Source organism: Castor canadensis, chromosome 1, assembly GCF_047511655.1.
Source record: "Castor canadensis chromosome 1, mCasCan1.hap1v2, whole genome shotgun sequence".
In the NCBI taxonomy this organism is placed as follows: Eukaryota; Metazoa; Chordata; class Mammalia; order Rodentia; family Castoridae; genus Castor; species Castor canadensis.
The window spans coordinates 32,141,024-32,162,514 of record NC_133386.1 but is presented as its reverse complement, the minus strand read 5'-3'; the positions used below and the strand labels follow the sequence as shown (position 1 = coordinate 32,162,514).

Here is a 21,491-nt window from a genome sequence, read left to right as displayed (position 1 = left end):
ACCTAGTAGATGTCTACAGAACATTTCATCCAACCTCTACACAATATACATTCTTCTCAGCAGCCCATGGAACCTTCTCCAAAATAGATCATATCCTAGGGCACAAAGCAAGCCTCAGCAAATATAAGAAAATAGAAATAATACCATGCATACTATCTGACCACAATGCAGTAAAAGTAGAACTCAACAACAAAAGTAAAGACAAAAAACATGCAAACAGCTGGAAACTAAATAACTCATTACTTAATGAAGAATGGATCATCGATGCAATAAAAGAGGAAATTAAAAAGTTCCTAAAAGTCAATGAAAATGAAAACACAACCTACCGGAACCTATGGGACACAGCTAAGGCAGTCTTGAGAGGAAAGTTTATAGCCATGAGTGCATATATTAAAAAGATTGAAAGATCCCAAATCAATGACCTAATGATACATCTCAAACTCCTAGAAAAACAAGAACAAGCAAATCCCAAAACAAATAGAAGGAGAGAAATAATAAAAATAAGAGCTGAAATCAACAAAATAGAAACCAAAAAAACCATACAAAGAATTAATGAAACAAAAAGTTGGTTCTTTGAAAAAATAAACAAGATCGATAGACCCCTGGCAAACCTGACTAAAATGAGGAGAGAAAAAACCCAAATTAGTAGAATCAGGAATGCAAAAGGGGAGATAACAACAAACACCATGGCAGTCCAGGAAATCATCAGAGACTACTTTGAGAACCTATATTCAAATAAATTTGAAAATCTAAAAGAAATGGACAGATTTCTAGATACATATGATCATCCAAAACTGAACCAAGAGGAAATTAATCACCTGAATAGACCTATAACACAAAATGAAATTGAAGCAGCAATCAAGAGTCTCCCCAAAAAGAAAAGTCCAGGGCCTGATGGATTCTCTGCTGAATTCTATCAGACCTTTAAAGAAGAACTGATACCAACCCTCCTTAAACTGTTCCACGAAATAGAAAGGGAAGGAAAACTGCCAAACACATTTTATGAAGCCAGTATTACACTTATCCCAAAACCAGGCAAAGACACCTCCAAAAAGGAGAACTATAGGCCAATCTCCTTAATGAACATTGATGCAAAAATCCTCAACAAAATAATGGCAAACCGAATTCAGCAACACATCAAAAAGATTATTCACCACGACCAAGTAGGCTTCATCCCAGGGATGCAGGGGTGGTTCAACATACGAAAATCAATAAACGTAATAAACCACATTAACAGAAGCAAAGACAAAAACCACTTGATCATCTCAATAGATGCAGAAAAAGCCTTTGATAAGATCCAACATCATTTCATGATAAAAGCTCTAAGAAAACTAGGAATAGAAGGAAAGTTCTTCAACATTATAAAAGCTATATATGACAAACCTACAGCCAGCATTATACTTAATGGAGAAAAATTAAAACCATTCCCTCTAAAATCAGGAACCAGACAAGGATGCCCACTATCTCCACTCCTATTCAACATAGTACTGGAATTCCTAGCCAGAGCAATTAGGCAAGAAGAAGGAATAAAAGGAATACAAATAGGTAAAGAAACTGTCAAAATATCCTTATTTGCAGACGACATGATCCTATACCTTAAAGACCCAAAAAACTCTACTCAGAAGCTTCTAGACATCATCAATAGCTATAGCAAGGTAGCAGGATATAAAATCAACACAGAAAAATCATTAGCATTTCTATACACTAACAATGAGCAAACGGAAAAAGAATGTATGAAAACAATTCCATTTACAATAGCCTCAAAAAAAAAATCAAATACCTAGGTGTAAACCTAACAAAAGATGTGAAAGACCTCTACAAGGAAAACTATACACTTCTGAAAAAAGAGATTGAGGAAGACTATAGAAAGTGGAGAGATCTCCCATGCTCATGGATTGGTAGAATCAACATAGTAAAAATGTCGATACTCCCCAAAGTAATCTACATGTTTAATGCAATTCCCATCAAAATTCCAATGACATTCATTAAAGAGATTGAAAAATCTACTGTGAAATTTATATGGAAACACAAGAGGCCACGAATAGCCAAGGCAATACTCAGTCAAAAGAACTATGCAGGAGGTATCACAATACCTGACTTCAAACTATATTAACAAAGCAATAACAATAAAAACAGCATGGTACTGGCACAAAAACAGACATGAAGACCAGTGGAACAGAATAGAAGATCCAGATATGAAGCCACACAACTATAAGCAACTTATCTTTGACAAAGGAGCTAAAAATATACGATGGAGAAATAGCAGCCTCTTCAACAAAAACTGCTGGGAAAACTGGTTAGCAGTCTGCAAAAAACTGAAACTAGATCCATGTATATCACCCTATACCAAGATTAACTCAAAATGGATCAAGGATCTTAATATCAGACCCCAAACTCTTAAGTTGATACAAGAAAGAGTAGGAAATACTCTGGAGTTAGTAGGTATAGGTAAGAACTTTCTCAATGAAACCCCAGCAGCACAGCAACTAAGAGATAGCATAGGTAAATGGGACCTCATAAAACTAAAAAGCTTCTGTTCATCAAAAGAAATGGTCTCTAAACTGAAGAGAACACCCACAGAGTGGGAGAAAATATTTGCCAACTATACATCAGACAAAGGACTGATAACCAGAATATACAGGGAATTTAAAAAACTAAATTTTCCCAAAACTAATAAACCAATAAAGAAATGGGCATGTGAACTAAACAGAACTTTCTCAAAAGAAGAAATTCAAATGGCCAGAAAACACATGAAAAAATGCTCACCATCTCTAGCAATAAAGGAAATGCAAATTAAAACCACACTAAGATTCCACCTCATCCCTGTTAGAATAGCCATCATCAGCAACACCACCAACAACAGGTGTTGGCGAGGATGCGGGGAAAAAGGAACCCTCTTACACTGTTGGTGGGAATGTAGACTAGTACAACCACTCTGGAAAAAAATTTGGAGGCTACTTAAAAAGCTGGACATCGATCTACCATTTGATCCAGCAATACCACTCTTGGGGATATACCCAAAAGACTGTTACTCCAGAGGCACCTGCACATCCATGTTTATTGCGGCACTATTCACAATAGCCAAGTTATGGAAACAGCCAAGATGCCCCAGCACTGACGAATGGATTAAGAAAATGTGGTATCTATACACAATGGAATTTTATGCAGCCATGAAGAAGAACGAAATGTTATCATTCGCTGGTAAATGGATGGAATTGGAGAACATCATTCTGAGTGAGGTTAGCCTGGCTCAAAAAACCAAAAATCATATGTTCTCCCTCATATGTGGACATTAGATCAAGGGCAAACACAACAAGGGGATTGGACTATGAGCACATGATAAAAGCGAGAGCACACAAGGGAGGGGTGAGGATAGGTAAGACACCTAAAAAACTAGCTAGCATTTGTTGCCCTTAACGCAGAGAAACTAAAGCAGATACCTTAAAGCAACTGAGGCCAATAGGAAAAGGGGAACAGCTACTAGAGAAAAGGTTAGATCAAAAAGAATTAACCTAGAAGGTAACACCCACGCACAGGAAATCAATGTGAGTCAATGCTCTGTATAGCTATCCTTATCTCAACCAACAAAAACTCTTGTTCCTTCCTATTATTGCTTATACTCTCTCTACAACAAAATTAGAAATAAGGGCAAAATAGTTTCTGTTGGGTATTGGGGGGGGGAGAGGGAGGGGGCGGAGTGGGTGGAAAGGGAGGGGGTGGGGGCAGTGGGGAGAAATGAACCAATCCTTGTATGCACATATGAATAATAAAAGAAAAATGAAAAAAATAAAATAAAATAAATAAAAAGAAAGACAAAAAAATAAAATAAAAAAAAGAAAATTAGAAAAATTAAAATGCTAATGAAGAAACTGTTCTATGAGCAAACAAATTCATGAAATCCAGTTTTTCTAAACACACTTCGCCCTTTAGCTGCATTTAACTTTGCACCCTTTGCTTCTGTGGTTCATGTCTGAATCCTCTCTAATAAAATTGTGGGGGAAGAATCAGAAATAGTTTGTGTCAGTTTAGGGTTCAGCTAATAAAATAGGAATGACACCAGTTGTTTAAACAGAGAGAACTTAATACCCAGAATTAGCTAAACAGGTTTTAGAGAAATGAAGGGTGGACAGGCAAGACTGAGGTAAGGCAGAGATGGTGACTTTCAGGCTGGGGTAATGGATGGAAGGAAGGGCCCTAGGTTGCTGAGACTCAGACCTTTCAGGAGGGTTGCTGTTTCCAAGGGACACAAAAAAAGGGACATTGAAGCTGGGTTTCTGGCCTTTAAGGATGGAATGTTAGGACAACTTTGTTAATATCTCTGGGGGAATATAATTAGGCTGACTCCAAGAATGAGAGAAAAAATGAAAAGTGGGATCAACTGCTACTGGAGCCCTTTGTTACAGTCAGAGGGAGCAGCTGTAGCTGTGGGTCATGCTTTTGGGAGAGTTCTTTTTCCCTTGGCACAGCAGTCTCTCTAGCGCCTAGACTCCCCTTGGCAAACCCCAACAGATCCAGCTGGCAAAGAAGTAAGTTTGCTTAGGCCCAGCCCCCGTATCTTAAATCTGAGTTAGGAAGGGTGGGATTGGACCTGAAAGATGATAGTTTTGCAACAGTCACATAGTTGTTGGCTGTTTTAATATCTAGTTTTTTTCAAGATAAACACTTACTTATGTTAATTTGTGGCTCTTATTTCGTTAGAGACAAAATAACAGCCGTATTAAATAACAATGTGGTTTTTTTCCTTCACTATATAATTCCCCAAATTTATAAAAGTACGTACAATGTGACTATTTCAAAGGAAATATAGGTTTTTAAAAAATAGGCATTGTATGGTAATTCAGATTCGTTAATAAGACGTTTCCAAGGAAAACCCTCACTCAGATCAATTTAACAAACTTAAAAAGGACAATTTACCAACAGTTTATTTTAAAACAATTTATAATGTGTAAGTTTATTAGGCATATGTTCTGCAGTGTTTTGGGGGGCAGTGAATTTTTTTTTTTCTGTTCTTTTTTTTTTTTGCAATACTGGGGTTTGAACTCAGGGTTTTGTGCTTGTGAGGCAGGTGCTCTACCACTTGAGCCACGCACCCAGCTCTAGTGAATATTTCTTTAAACTATTCTATCATTCTGTGTTAATGATGTTTATGGTCAACTCCTGATAAAGGGACAGGCTGGCAAGTGAGGTGGGGAGTTAACCTGCAGCAGCCAGTGGAGATTAGCAGGTGGAGAATGATAAACTATTCTCTTATGTCTTCAGAGTTGAAGGGAACTAAGCGCTCAAATGAAATGGGGCCAAGGCAGTGGGTAGAATACTCTTAAAAGTCTGAGGAATTTTGAGATGTATCTGGGAACCAGTCAGAGCAGAAATAGAAAAGGGCAGTAAGAAGTGCTAAGAAAGTGACAGGATAGATGCCAGCAAGTCACATCAGGGCAAGTTCAGTTTTAATTAAAAAGGCAAATGCATTGACTCACATGTGCAAACAAGAAGATGGATGGAAACTGACCTTGAGCCCAACTCTCAGACATTGTCAGCCCCTCTGCCTTTCCATCTCTTCTTTCAGCATCTGTGTTCCCACCTTCTCAGGATTCACTTGGTGTTGGGGGCAATGACTTCCAGCAGCTTCTGTGTTCTCACCCTCCTGGGTGTCACTCAGTGATGGGGATGTGACGTTTAGCAGCTCTGGGGAACATTCTTACTGTTTCACATTCAAGTAGAACGAGTTTGTACTTTAAAAGCAAAGGAATGGTACAGGTTGTAAACTGTACAAGTTAAGCTGCACAGTGTAACTTACATAGTACTGTATAAAGCAATATGTCATGACAATATTCCAAAAGATGGAAATGAAATGTCTTGTTATTTTAGAAATTTACCCAGGGTACTGTATGGAGCTCGACAACTCCACTGGAGCTGTAGAATGTGAGAGCATCAGTGGGCTGGAGGGAGAAGGGGATGATCTTGCTTACTTAGAAAACAGGTAGGTATAGAGAGGTTTGGGTGGATGTGGCCTGGAGCCCTGTGTGGACTTTTCTTTTTGTAGTACTGGGTTTGAACTCAGGGCCTCATGCTTGCTAGGCAGGTGCTCTATCCCTTGAGCCACTCCACCTGCCTTTTTGGACTTTTGTCATGGAGAACTACTGTGCTTCTTCTCTCTGAGTATTGAGAAGTCTGGAACCTAACTCATGGCTCTTAGGACCTGCTGTTCTAGAATCTGTAATTGCTCTCTTCTTTCCTTGCTAGTATAATTGATGTTTTTACTGGTCCTGATTTTTACGTTTAGTTTTTTCTTTTGCTATACTTTTATGCTATTAATTATATAAAATCTTTTGGGGATTTGACAAAAAGTGAATGAATGGCTGGAAAGAAGCCCTGTGATTGAAAGTGTGTAATGATGACTAGAAGTGAGAGCAAAGCTGAGACTATGAATGACTGTGACATTTACCACACGTGTACAACACACGTTCTGAAGTAGGCATGTTCTGGGAAACTTGTATACAGACTGAACCTGACATGATTGCTTTTTTTTCAATGCTGCGCATTTCAGTTTGGTGCACCTAGAAACCTACAATCATTCATTTTGCACTGTTCCAGGTGCAGTCTGTTCATAGGGCAGCCAGAAGCCTTTTGCAAGCTTATTCAGCATCTGCTCTTCTCTTTACTTATCACAGGGCATCATTTGATTGCAAAAGAATGTAAATGTAAGCTACAGAGAACAATGCATAAAATTCTGTTTGCAATTTCTCTAACATTATTTTTTTTTCTTTTATTATTCATATGTGCATACAAGGCTTGGGTAATTTCTCCCCCCTGCCCCACCCACTCCCTTACCACCCACTCCACCCCCTCCCTCTCCCCCCCACCCCCTCAATACCCAGCAGAAACTATTTTGCCCTTATCTCTAATTTTGTTGTAGAGAGAGTATAAGCAATAATAGGAAGGAACAAGGGTTTTTGCTGGTTGAGATAAGGATAGCTTATCTCGTTAATGTTCATTAAGGAGATTGGCATATAGTTCTCCTTGTTGGAGGTGTCTTTACCTGGTTTTGGGATAAGTGTATAATACTGGCTTCATAAAATGTGTTCGGCAGTTTTCCTTCCCTTTCTATTTCATGGAACAGTTTAAGGAGGGTTGGTATCAGTTCTTCTTTAAAGGTCTGATAGAATTCAGCAGAGAATCCATCAGGCCCTGGACTTTTCTTTTTGGGGAGACTCTTGATTGCTGCTTCAATTTCATTTTGTGTTATAGGTCTATTCAGGTGATTAATTTCCTCTTGGTTCAGTTTTGGATGATCATATGTATCTAGAAATCTGTCCATTTCTTTAAGATTTTCAAATTTATTTGAATATAGGCTCTCAAAGTAGTCTCTGATGATTTCCTGGACTGCCATGGTGTTTGTTGTTATCTCCCCTTTTGCATTCCTGATTCTACTAATTTGGGTTTTTTCTCTCCTCATTTTAGTCAGGTTTGCCAGGGGTCTATCGATCTTGTTTATTTTTTCAAAGAACCAACTTTTTGTTTCATTAATTCTTTGTATGGTTTTTTTTGGTTTCTATTTCGTTGATTTCAGCTCTTATTTTTATTATTTCTCTCCTTCTATTTGTTTTGGGATTTGCTTGTTCTTGTTTTTCTAGGAGTTTGAGATGTATCATTAGGTCATTGATGTGGGATTTTTCAGTCTTTTTAATATATGCATTCATGGCTATAAACTTTCTTCTCATGACTGCCTTTGCTGTGTCCCATAGGTTCCGGTAGGTTGTGTTTTCATTTTCATTGACTTCCAGGAACTTTTTAATTTCCTCTTTTATTTCATCGATGATCCATTCTTCATTAAGTAATGAGTTATTTAGTTTCCAGCTGTTTGCATGTTTTTTGTCTTTACTTTTGTTGTTGAGTTCTACTTTTACTGCATTGTGATCAGATAGTATGCATGGTATAATTTCTATTTTCTTATATTTGCTGAGACTTGCTTTGTGCCCTAGGATATGGTCTATTTTGGAGAAGGTTCCATGGGCTGCTGAGAAGAATGTATATTGTGTAGAGGTTGGATGAAATGTTCTGTAGACATCTACTAGGTCCATTTGATCTATTGCATATTTTAGATCTTGGATTTCTTTATTGAGTTTTTGTTTGGATGACCTATCTATTGATGATAATGGGGTGTTAAAGTCTCCCACAACCACTATGTTGGCGTTTATATATGCTTTTAGGTCTTTCAGGGTATGTTTGATGAAATTGGGTGCGTTGACATTGGGTGCGTACAGATTGATGATTATTATTTCCTTTTGGTCTATTTCCCCTTTTATTAGTATGGAATGTCCTTTATCTCATTTGATCAATGTAGGTTTGAAGTCTGCTTTGTCAGAGATAAGTATTGCTACTCCTACCTGTTTTTGGGGGCCATTGGCTTGGTAAATCTTCTTCCAGCCTTTCAAGCTTCTCACAAGCTTTCTTGCTCCTGATTACTGGGTAGTGCTGCTGCTCCTGCCAGCTGCCATGTTTGTTTACAGCTCACGTGGGACGTGGGTCTTCCCCCCTCTCCTGTGGAGTTTTCCTCCCTCTGCCACTCTCACCAGCTTTCCCGCTCCTGGTTGCTGGGCGCGCCCCGCTCCCGCCAGAGCCTCTCCGGCCCGCCCGGCTTGTTTATTTACAGTCCCGGGAAGGATTCCCTTCCCCCATCTTTGGCGCTCAGTGCGCTCCACCCTGTTTCCTGCGTGTCTTTATTGCTCTTATTGCTTAGTACTCAGTTTCTCTTTTTTTCCCGGGTGGAGGTCAGTCTGTCCAGGGGGCTATGCTGCTCTGGCCCAGGCTTGTCTGTGGGGGAACCGCGGTACCGCGAAACTCACCTGGTCCGCGTCTTCCCAAGCCGTATGGGCGCTGGCCACTGGCGGCCCGGGGGCCTCCTCGGTTCTCCGTTTAACGTGAAGTGGAGATTCTCTGCGCCGGCTGGAGATGTGGAGGAGTCAAAGTTATGCCTTTTCTCGGTGATTATGCCTGCAAAGTGTGTCTCCAGCGTCTCTCCAAGATTTCACTATAGGAGGCTCGCTTTCTGCTTCCTACCTCTAGCCGCCATCTTGGAATCCCCTAACATTATTTTAAGAAATAGTGCTTACTATAAGCCAAGTACTATGCTAGGTGCTTTGTATTATCTTACTTAATTTTCACAGCAGCTCTATAATATAGAACCACTGTAATCCCTGGCTTACAAATAAAGAAAATGGGCCATAGAAGGGCTGAGAATGAGAACTCTTACAGGGACACAAAGCCAGTGAGCTGAGGAGCTAGGGTTCCAGTCCAGGCATTCTGACCCTATAACCCAAAAGGAAGAATTAGCAATATTCAATATTTTCTGGTTGGAGGTTCCATTGTAGAGTGAAGAATAGTATAGCATGTATAATATTCTGTAAGTTATCAGATAGCAAGTAGCCTAGAGGTACAAATGACAACAGTGTGATATTTAGAGCCACATAAATGTACATTTGAGTCCCAGCTCTGGCAATTCTCAGTTGTGTAGAGGTGGGTTCTTGGCTTTTCTGATCCTTAGTTTCTCATACACAAAACAGAGACAAAGAACTTTTCACTGAAATGTATGGGGAATGAAAAGCCAGATATATAACAGGTGCTTAATATGAGGCAGGTTTTTTTATCATTAAAAGGATTCGTCAATGTTGTGATTGTGACTAAGTACAACAATAAGTACAACTGAGCTTGCGGGTTCAGTGTGCAGCACAGATGGGCTCAGATGTTCATCCCTGGACCATCCTCCTTCTAACCACTTTCGCAGTGCCCTGCTTTCCCATCAAAATCAAGCTTGTCTTTGGTGTGGCCTCCAGAGGAAGCCCAGCATGGTGGCTGTCTACTCTGGTACCATACATGTTTATCCCTCTCTCTGAAAGGAGAATTGGTTTTCTTATCTCTCAGAGACACAGAGAGAGAGGCTTTTCTTTGATAGTTGCTTAATGTGTGGGTCTCAGAGACCTAGTAGACAATGTACAGTTGGTGATACTTCAATCCTAATCATTTTTAGGTTTTACTATTAACACATATTAGTTGTACAAAATAACAGGTCATTATGACATTTTCACACACACACACACACACACACATATATATAAAATGTACTTTGTTCATACTCACCCCTCCCCCGTTTCTACCTTCACATCTTTTTTGTTTCATATATGACAGAAAACGTGATACTTGTTTTTTTGGGTCTGGCTTATCTTGCTTAACACGATGATCTCCAGTTCCATCCATTTTCCTGCAAACGGCATGATTTTGTTCTTCTTTGTGACTGAATGTTATTCTGTGATGGACAACTTATATGTATTTTCTTCATTCATTTATGCATTGATGGGCACCTAGGCTCATTCTATAACTTGGCTATAGTGACTAGTGCTGCATAAACACGGGTGTGCACATATCTCTGTTGTATGCTGACTTTGATTCTTTCTGGTATAAACCCATGAGTGCTATAAGAGGATCACATGGTAGTTCTGTTTTTAGTTTTCTGAGGAATCTCCAAACTGTTTTCTGTAGTGACTGCACTATTTTACATTCCCACCAACAGTGTATGATGGTTTCTTTTCCCTATATCATCACCAACATTTGTTGTTTCTTTTCTTGATGGTAGCCATTCTTACTGTGGTTACATGGAATCTCAATGTAGTTTTGATTTACATTTCCCTGATGGCTAAAGATGTCGCACATTTTTTCATGTATTTGATAGTTCTTTTTCATGTATTTGATAGTTCTTGAAAGAACTATCTGTTCAATTAATTTGTCCATTTATTGATTGGACAATTTGCTCTTTTGCTGTTTATTTCTTTATATATCCTGAATCAGTCCTCTGCTAGATAAACAGCTGGCAAAGATTTTCTCTTTCTGTAGGCTCTCTTTACTATGGTATTTGTTTCCTTTGTTGAGCAGAAACTTTCCAATTTGATACAATCCCAACTTGTCAGTTCATTTTACAATTATTTCCTGAGCGGTTGGAATCCTATTCAGAAAGTCGCTGCCTGTGCTGAGATCTTGAATCCACACATTTGTTTCTTACTGACATCTGAAATTCTTTTGACTGGGAGAAGCTCTTCCATACATAAGATCAAAAGCTTGTGAAGCAAATTCCAACTGATGGACTAAGTGAGTTTACATTTACACAACACCAGTGTGCCACTCATCAAGCTTAAATGCTAGTTTAATTTTCTGCAGTAAGAACCCACCTACTCAGAGATCTAATAACATCACCAGAAGAACCTTCAAAGTCTTTGGTTTCTGTGCAAATACTTTTTTGGAAGCTCTAGTAAATTGATGGTCTTGGGTCATTGAGAAAATTAAAAAATACACTCTAAGTTACGTTCTTTAGTCCCTACTCCTGAAATTAAAGCAATAAATGTACATTGTCACTAGTCTTCAGGATATTAAAAGTGTGCTGTGTTCTTTATTTATGTTTTTTTAATATGTCCAGAAAAAAGATGATCAAGGGTGCTTTTTTGGTCTTGATTTTGTGTTGCTGATTAATCATCTTCAAGTTCTTGTCAGCACTGCATATTCTGTTTGTTACATCATTACTGATTTTATAATGCCCAGTGAACTTTCTACACAGATTGATCAGTATTCATAAGCAAATGTACAAATCAAATATTTTTATTTACCTGGATTTTCATGTTTGGACTTTAAATATTGGGTTTTAGTAACCATCAAAGAAAAAGAATGGGAGTTTAACCTATTTTATGTGTTTGCTAATGAATAATCAGGTAGAAAAATTCACATTATACATACTTATCCAAAAAGAGTTTGGTTTAGGATTAAGCAGCTGAATGAAAGGGAACTAATTTTGAATAATTTAAAAATGCTATTTAGAAATTGTTTAAATATTGCCAGGCATTGTGGTACATACCTATAATCCCAGCTACTTAGGGAGACAGAGATAGGAGGATTAAGGTTTGAGGCCAGCCTGAGTAAATTTAGCAAGACCGTTTTTCAAGTCAGGCAGGGTGGTCCATACCTGTAATTCCAGCTGCTTGGAAGGCAGAGGTAGGAGGATCACAATTCAAGGCTGGTTTTAGGCAAAAGCATGAGACTTACCAAAAACAAACTAAAGCAAAAAGGACTGTGAATATCACTCAAATGGTAGAGTGCTTGCCTCACCAGTCCTCAGTACCACACACACACAAAAAAAAAGTTAAAATTTTTTTATCCTGTGATTTTTCAAGTATTTATGATGTTCTTGGTCATCCTGTGGATATGCTTAATTTTTAATCCCTCTCTCTAAGCTTAATGACTGCTTGTTTGCATCAAAGTTAAAACAAAATGAAGAAAAAAATCACTGGTCACTGTCTTGTATGATGTTTTCTTATTGAATAACAGGTATGTTCTGTGACCCAAGCTTACATTTTTAAACATTATTCTTTAACAGTTTATCTCATGAGTTGAAATAAGCTATTCTTTAAGACAAGCTTTAATATTTGTGTGTGTCTCAGACTATGGAAGTGTAATTTGATCGGAATAGGTACTCAAAAAAGAGACACTGTGCACTTGCCTCCTGCATCTTGCAGGAGCCTGGGCACCTCCACCTCCTACCTCACCAGTCACTGTGCACTAGAGCAGGTCACTGCACGGCCCAGCTAGTGCTGCTTCCCTGGCATGCCCTTTCTGCCTGGTCTCCGTGAGAAGGGCTGGCTCAAGCATCACCTCCTGTTCGATAGTTTGGGGTATTTTCTCTTAGAGAGAATGGACCAGTGTTTTCTTTTGTGCCCATTCTGTACAGTGCGTCTTTTCCTCAGAGCATTTGTGACCTTTTACTTATTTGTTACCATGTGTTTCATCTGGATTCTAAGTTTCCTGAAGACTGGTTCATGTTAGATTTGTTTCTGGATTCACAGTACAGTGCTTGTCACAAGTGGAGGGTGATCAGTGTGTATTTGTGGAAGGAATGATGGAAGCATAGAAGGGAAGGAAGGCAGAGAAGAAAGGAAGAGAAGAGGGAGGGAGGGAAGTAAGGGAGAGAAGGAAGAAAAGAAGAAAGGAGGGAGGTAAGGAAAGAAAGGAAAGGAGGGAGGGAAGGAGGAAGAAAGGGGGGAAGGAAGGAAGGAGAGAAGATAATTGTTTTGCAGTAATTGATATCCCTTATTTAGTATTGAAATCTTTAATTTGAGAATGAAACCTAGTTTTTCTGTTTTTCCAGTCAAATAATTATCCAGCTATGTGGCCCATCTCACCTGTGTGCCTTCACAGTACAACAGTGTGATAGCATATCTGCCTGGGGTGTGGGTGTCCTGGATGGTCTAAGCTTCCTGTTTCAAGTCAGAGAGTTACTGGTTCCCATCATTACTGCCATGAGATATTAGACCGTTAATGTAATTTCTTGAGTCTCATTGACTTTACTTGTAATGAGAGAAGAATAACACTTATTTTACCTTATGAGGCTTTTGTGAAAGTCAAGTGAGAGAATGCTTCTGAAAGTGTTTGAACCATGTGAAGTGTTACCTAAACGAATAGAAGGAGCCATTCCTGTTATTGCTGTGGTGACCTGGCATCATGGGAATTTTCTCAGCTTGTGGTCTCTCCTGACCTCAGGTGCTCTTCGTACTTATAAAGAGAGAAAGTGACACCCTCGATTTCTGATTTCTTTACTTGATTAGATTGGTGGCAGCACATATTCTGCTGATCTACTTTAGTGAATACTGCCTTCAGAACAGGAAAGAAACCTTTATTTCTTCTTGAATCAACTCCTAGCCTAGAATATCACTCTTGAAAGAAAAGTGTATATTATCATGTGCAGGTGTGTCAGCCAAATAAGTGAAAATTAATTTCGGTTAGTCATGCTTTTAAGTTTTATATAAAACTCTTTTGAAATGGATGGCAATAATTACATGCAGGCAGTAATTTTAAGATTCCAAGCAGAGCTTTGTGTTCTAGTCTCCTTGTTTTTCTGCCAGTCAAAAACATAATTATTTGATAATTTATGCTTTTGACATAAAAATTCTTTGTCATGAAATACATATTTCTCCTTTGTCATAAAAATAAATTTTCAGTGGTAACTGTTGATGATTCTATGGACTAGGACTTTTTTCTTATTGCTACTCACAATTGTGTATTTCAATCAGTTTTGCATCAAATGATTCAGAGTGACCTTAAGCAACCAGTCAGGGACCTTACCAAGTCCCTACATTCTGACCTGAACAAATATAGGAACAAAAATTTGGGGAGGAAACCACCAGGGCTTTATAAAACAGAGATCAATGGGTGACATAGAATAGCGGGTGGGAACCTATAGACAACGTGAGTCAAAACACCAGCAAAACAAACCACAGAGAGCACAGCGGCCCCTCGGACTCTATTTCAACAACAGAGTGACTGTGACAGTCTGTCAGTCAGAGCACTGGGCACCAATTTACTTTGTAGTCTTTGAGCAGATTGGAGTAGATGATGTTCCTGATACACTGAAGGGGACAAGTAAAATGATTTATTTGGATCTCATTCATGCTCAGAAGCCTCCCCAGTCTATTTTGTGGAAAATATTTTGATAATGAGCACAGCACAAGACTGTGATTCAGAAGGAAACCAAGCAACAATCATACCTGCAGTTTGAGAGATACTGCAGTTGATATGTGTCCTAAAACAAAGAGAGGAGCAGAGAAGTCATCCTTATAACCAGCAACTTGGTAATTGAGAAGAGGGACAAGACACAAATTCAGTTAGTAGTTTCCTGTGCTGAGCTCAGTAGAGGTGAGATCTGTTCCTTATTGCTGGGAAGAAATTATTCGTGTTAGTATTTTTTTAATTGAGGTACAATTTATGTATAGTAAAATTTACTCTTTCTTGTGTTCAGTTCTGTGAGTGTTAGTCAGTGCCCAGAGTCATAATAACCAAAAGCAGAACCATAAACAGTTACATCACCCTCCCAAATCCTCTCATGTCTCTTCCTGTTACCCAGCCCCTGTGTCAAATATGCAGTCATACAGTATGTGGCCTTTTGAGTCTTTCTTTCACATAAGAAAATATATTTTAGATCCATCTCTGTTGTATATGTCAGTATTTCATTATTTTGTACTGCATCATTACTCATTGTATGGACACACCATAGTGTCTTGATTCATTCATCAGTTGAAGGATATTCCGGTAGTGTCTAGTTTGGGATAACTATGAATAAAAGCTATAGACACTCATATGTAAGTGTTTTTGTGAGTATATGTTTTCATTTCACCTATTTTCAAGTATAGCTTGAGGTGAGATTTCAGGATTGTGTAGGAAGAATATGGTGAACTTTTGTAAGAGTTTTCCAAAGTGTTTTTACACAATGGCTATGCTGACGTTACATTTCCACCATCCAGAGGAGTTCCAATTGCTTACATCCTCAGCAACACTTAGTATTTTGTGTCTTTTTAATTAATAGCCATTCTATCAGGTGAATAGTTGCATCTCACAGTGAGCTTAAATTGCATTTCCCTGATAAGTATCTTTTCCCATGTGTGTTAGCCATCCATATAACTTTTGTAAAGTAACACTTCAATTCTTTTGGCTATTTTTATATTTACTTGTTTCTTTTCTCATTCGGTTTTGTCATCTGGTTACAAATTCTTTAATAGATATGTTCTGCAGATATTTTCTCCCAGTCTTTGGTTGACTTTTATTTTCTTAACAGTATCTTGAGAAGAGCAAAAGTTTTATATTTTAATGAAGTCCAACTAACCATTTCTTGTAGTTTGTGCTTTTGGTGTCCAAAAAATTCAGTTATCAAGAAGGTCTTGCGTGCTTTTCTTCAGATGCTCTATGCCTTCAGCCCTTGAATTCAGTCTATGATCCATTTTGAGTTAAGTTTAATATATGTTGTGAGATATGGGTTGAGGGATTTTTTGCATATGGATATGTAATTACTTTAGTACCATTTATTAAAAGATTATTCTTTCTGGTTTGAATTGCCATATCACCTTTGTTGAAAATCAGTTGGATATGTGCATATGGGTCCATTTTTTGAAATTTCTGTTGTTTTTTTGATCTGCATGTCTACACCAATGCTACACTGTCCCTGTTACTATAGCTTCAAAGTAAGTCTTAAAATCTAGTAGTATAATTCTAACAACTTTGTTCTTTTATAAAAAAAATTGTTTTGACTGGTCTAGTTCCTTTAAATTTTCAAGTAGGTTTTAAAGTTAACTTCAGCAAAAAGCATTTGTTGAGTTTTTGATTGACACTGCGTTGTATCTACAGAGAAAGTGGGGGAGAATCTTAACAACCTAATCTGTTGACCCATGAATAATTTTATCTCACCATTTGTGTAAATTTTACTTGATATCTCTCAGAGAGGTTTGTAGTTATATAGTAGTGTATAGGCATTGTATGCCTTTTGTTGAATTTTACCTAGTATTTAACAGTTTATGCTATTAAAGATATTTAAAATTTTTAATTTTTCAATTGTTTGTGGCTAGAATATAGAAACAATTGGTTTTGTAATATAGTAATTGTATCGTTTGACCTTTCTAAACACATTTTTGTAGATTCTTTAGGATTTCTAGATAGATGACTTATTTATGAATAAAGACAATTTTTCTTCTTCTTTTTCAACCTGGTGACTTTTAATTATTTTTTCTTGCCTAGTTTCATTGGCTAGGAATTATAATGTACTGTTAAGGAGTAGTGGTGAGGGCAGCCATCTTTGTCTTGTTCCTATCTTCAGGTTAAGTCATTCAGGCTTTCATCAGAATGTATGAATTGGAGGTTTTCATAGGTTCCTTTTTTTTTTTTTTTGCCTGAGGAGGTTTCCTTCTAGCTTCAGTTTGCTAGGAGTGTTTATCTTTAGTGGTATTGAATGTGGTCTAATTCCTTTTCTGAATGTATTGAGATGATCCTAGTTGCTTATTAAATGCTGGCATAGAAATTGTATGGCCTGCCAGACGCTGGTGACTCACACCTGTAATCCTAGCTACTCAGGAGGCAGAGATCAGGAGGATCACAGTTCCAAGCCAGCCCCAGCAAATAGTTCTGTAAGACCCTATCTCGAAAAACCTATCACAAAATGGGCTGGTGGAGTGGCTGAAGGTGTAGGCCCTGAGTTCAAGCCACAGCACCTCAAAAAAAAAAAACAAGAAAAAGAAAAAAAAGAAAGGAATTGTATGGACTTTTTCATATGTTAACTCTTACATTTCTAGAATAAATCCCTCTTGCTTATATTTGTTTGGTAAGTCTTTCTTATGGATATTTTTGCCTCTATTTGTGAGGAATATTGGTCTATAGTTTTGTTTTTCATACTGTCTGGTTTAGGTAATTGGGAAGTATTCCCTCTTCTATTTTTCTGGATGAGTTTGTGAATTTGTAAAGGTTATTCTTTAAATGTTTGATAAAATTTATCAACAATAGAGCCTCCTGGACTACTTTATCAAAAGACTTTAAACTATGTTTTCAGTTTCTTTGATAGGTATAGGGTCATTCAAGTTATCTATTTTATTTTATTTTTGGTGGTACTGGGTTTTGAACTCAGGATTTCATGCTTGTTAGGCAGGCACTCTACCACTTGAGCCACTGTGCCAGCCCAAGTTATCTATTTTTTTCTTGAATGCTCTAGGATAGTTTGTGTTTTTTAAAGAAATTTGTCCATTCCATCTAGTTTGTAGCATCTATTGAAATAAAATCATTCATAATATTTCTTTATTATCCTCTTAATGTCTGTATAGTTGATAGTGATGTTACCTCTACCATTTCTGATATTAGTAATATGTATCATCCATCTTTTTCCTGAATATACTCTAGATAGAGCTTCATTTTATTGATTTTTCCCCCCAAAGAATCAGTCTTTAGCGTCATTGAAAATTTTCTCAGTGAAAAATTAATGACATTAAATGCTGACCTGGTTCTTTGAAAAAAAAAAAATCAAAGTTGGCCTATTATTTTCTTTTCTGCTCTCTTTCGGGTTAATTTATTCCTCTAGCGCTATGATCTTAATGCAGAAGCATTCATGACTGATTTGAAATTTTTCATATTTGTAATATAAACATTTAATAGTATTAGTTTTCCTCTAACTACAGCTTTTGTTGCATTCCACAAACTTGTGTATGTTTAGTTTGTTTCAACTTCCATTTAGTTAAAGACATTTCCTTATTTCCCTTGTGATTTCGTCTTTGATCCATGGATTCTTTAAAAGTGTGTTGTTTAACTTCTAAATTATCAAAGCATTCTCAAGATGTCTTTCTGTCACTGATTTTTTTTCTGATTCCATTGCATGAGAACCTATATTGAATGCGTTCAGTACTTTTTAATTTATTGGGACTTGTGTTATGGGTCAGAAAATTATCTCCCTTGGAAAAGGTTTTCTGCTTTTGTTGGGTAGAGTTTTCTCTAATTTTTATTTAGGAGGATTTGGTTACGAGTGTAGTTCAAGTGTTTTATATTTTCACTGAATTTCTCTCTTTATTCCATCAACTCTTAAGAGTGATCTTGATAACTCATACCCTAATTGTGGATTGTCAACTAACTTCAATTCTATCAGTTTCTGCTTCAGTTACTTTGAAGTTCTTGTGTTTAGGTACACATGTGCCTCAGCAGCTTCCCTTCTAAAACTCAGGTGTTAGAGGGTGATAGTATTTAGAGGTGAGGCTATTAGGAAACAATCAGGCCTTTAGGGCTTCCATTCTCGTGAATGGGGTTAGGTGCCCTCATAAGGGGGCTTGACTGAGGAGTTGGTACTTCTCACCCTTCTGCCTTTTTCCCTGGGAGAATATAGAAAGAAGGACCTCACCAGACCAACTGCCAGTGTCTTGATCTTATACTTACTTCCCAGGTACCAGATCTGTGAGATACAAAATTCTGTTCTTTATGAAATACTGTCTATGGTATTCTATTATAGTAACACAAAACAGACTAAGACAATATATATTTAGGAGTTTTATATCCTCTTGATTAATCAACTCCGTTACTACTACTACTACTATTATTGTTATTCTGTAACATCTCTCCCAGGTAATAACCTTTCCTCTAAAATCTACTTTGTCTGATATTAATTATATAGCTTTCTTTTGGTTGGTATTAGCACAGCACAGTACATCTTTTTCTATACTTTACCTTTAGCCTTCCTGTGTCTTTATGTTTGAAGAGGTTTTTGGGGGGTAGACATCATAGTTGATTCTTGTTTTTACCCAAATTAATCTTTGACTTTCAGTTGGTAAGTTTAGACCATTTGATGTTTGATATGATTATCAGTGTGGGTGAGTTTAAATCTCCCACCTTATTAGTTGCTTTTTACTTGTAGCTGTTCTTTGGTTTTCTCCTCTTGTACTGCCTTTTGTTAAGGGGAGGCTGGGTGTCTAGTCCAGGTTTTGAGTACAGGTGGGGTACCCCATCTTGGAGAGGCTGAGGCTCCCAATGCCTTCACTGGAACACTCCAGTTCCGAATGACTTACCTCGTGTTTTACCCTTTTATCTCCATTATTGGATGATTTGCTATGCCTTTTTCACTTTTATTTCAGTGGTTACTGTAGAGTTGTTAAATATATATATATATATATATATATATATATATATATATATCTTCTGCTTGCCAGCAATAAAAATGGTGCTACTTCATGCTTAATAAACATTCTTTACAACAATTCATCCATTTTCTCCTTCCCAGTCTTTGTGTTATTGTTGTCAAACATTTTATTTCTACATATCTTTACAAACCATATTGAAAATGGTTATTTCCCTTTTAAAGAATGAGAAAAGTCTTTTGTTTTTACTTGTCTTTGAGTAAATTTAAATTGCCATCTGGTATCATTTTCCTTTTGCCTAAAATTTTTCCTTTAACCTTTCTTCTACTGGTCATCCGATGATGGATTCACTCAGCCTTTATATGTCTCTAAAAATCTTTTTTGACCTTCATTTTTGAAAAATTATATTTTTGGGGCAAGAATTCTACATTGCCTTTTCATTTTCTTTTAGTACATGAAAATGTCTTTTGTTTTGCCTTGTTTCTGATGTCATTCTTCTCTTTGTTCCTCTGTGTATCATGCATCCCTTTTTTGTCCTTGGCTGTTTCCCTTTTCTTCCTATCGCTTCCCTCCTGTGGCCTCCCCTCCCCTACTTTTCCCTTTCCCTTCCCTTCATGCTTTGTAGCCTAGGCTGTCCTGGGACTCATGATCCCCCTGCCCGAGCCTCCTGAGTGCCAGGATTACAGGCCTGTGCCACCACACCTGGCTATCCATTTTAACTTTTTTTTTAAAATAACATTATAGTATAGTTCTTGTGATAACTACAGATATGTAAGACTGTTAGTAATCAAGTATTGAGGCCCATCAGAGTAAAGGTGGTTTCCCTGATTGGTTTGTAGTCTGCAGTAATTATGCAGAGTTACCTGTATGAAACTGCCGTCAAACCTGTAAGACTCATTTATGTATCCATCATTTCCAGGATTATCAGTATCGTGGACACATTTCCCAATCAGATAACCTTGCCTGCTTACGTCACAAGCCCCAACTTGTTCATGTTCACCACAATGACTGTAACTTTGGTAAACTGCCCAGTTTTATAATAGTGGGGATGAGGGGTTCTTTTATTGGGAGGCAAACAGTGGCTTTTGGTTCAGGGTGTGTCACATGGGCTCCTTGAAATGTAAACCTGTTGGCTTCCATTCATTAATCTTTCATATTTAGGTGGTTTTCTCCCAGAACCATTTCCAACAAAGCAGACTTTTGTAGCAGCCCTCTTTCATGCTTTCCTTTTTTCTTTCCTGTCTGAATATCTTTTAATACTTCTGTTTCTCCCTGAGCATGACCTTTGGGTTGAAGGACTTCCTATTTTCCAGCCTTCCCTTTTCGTTTTGGTTAACCAGATTGGAAAGTACCTACCTCAGATCAGGACTGTCCTTCCCTGTCCAGCAGGTAGACAAGGAACTGTTCCCTGCGGAGTACTTTCATCTGTCTTTTGTTTGCTGTTTCTCTTTTCATGCATCTTGATCAATTGTCTTTTTCCTTTTTCATTTTTGAAGGTTGGTAAGCCCCTCTGCTTATGATAATCCTCTTTCTCATAGTAATCCAAATGCTGTCCATATGGTTTATGGTATAATTCAATGTATTCATTTTGTGGCATGGTGACAGCTGCAGAACTGTTGTATGCAGCCTCCAGGATGTGAAGAAGCTCTCAACTTCCCCAAATGAGGTTTTTGATAGTTGGGATGTGTGCGAGTGACAACTTGAATGTTCTCATTTTAATGTTCTCTCTCTCTCTCACTCCTCTCCTCTCTACTCTATATTGTAGTAAAGATTTTCTTCATTACTTTTTAAAGAAAAAATTAGTGTGTTTTATTCTTGTCAGGACAAATAGGCACCTAGATGTTGAAGGTGGGTGAGGGGGCCCTTCATGTGACATCAGTCAAGCTATTGTTGGTTCAGTGTGTAAGATCAGCTGAAGCACCCTAAGGTTGACCTTAATATCCTACTAGCTGTAACATATTCTTGCCACCACAGAGTTCACTATTTTTATTTTATGACCACAAAAATAATTTTGTCCCTTCACTGAGTTATTAT

The 21,491-nt window shown here is 37.7% G+C and overlaps 1 protein-coding gene and 1 pseudogene across 11 annotated transcripts in view; one reads left to right on the top strand and one right to left on the bottom strand.

The window, feature by feature from the left end:
- The window catches only part of Akap7 (A-kinase anchoring protein 7), a 258,173-nt gene that overhangs the window by 115,302 nt on the left and 121,380 nt on the right, over window positions 1-21,491 (top strand). The window lies entirely within an intron of this gene.
- On the bottom strand, window positions 18,645-21,054 carry LOC109701364 (ribosome biogenesis protein NSA2 homolog pseudogene; annotated as a pseudogene).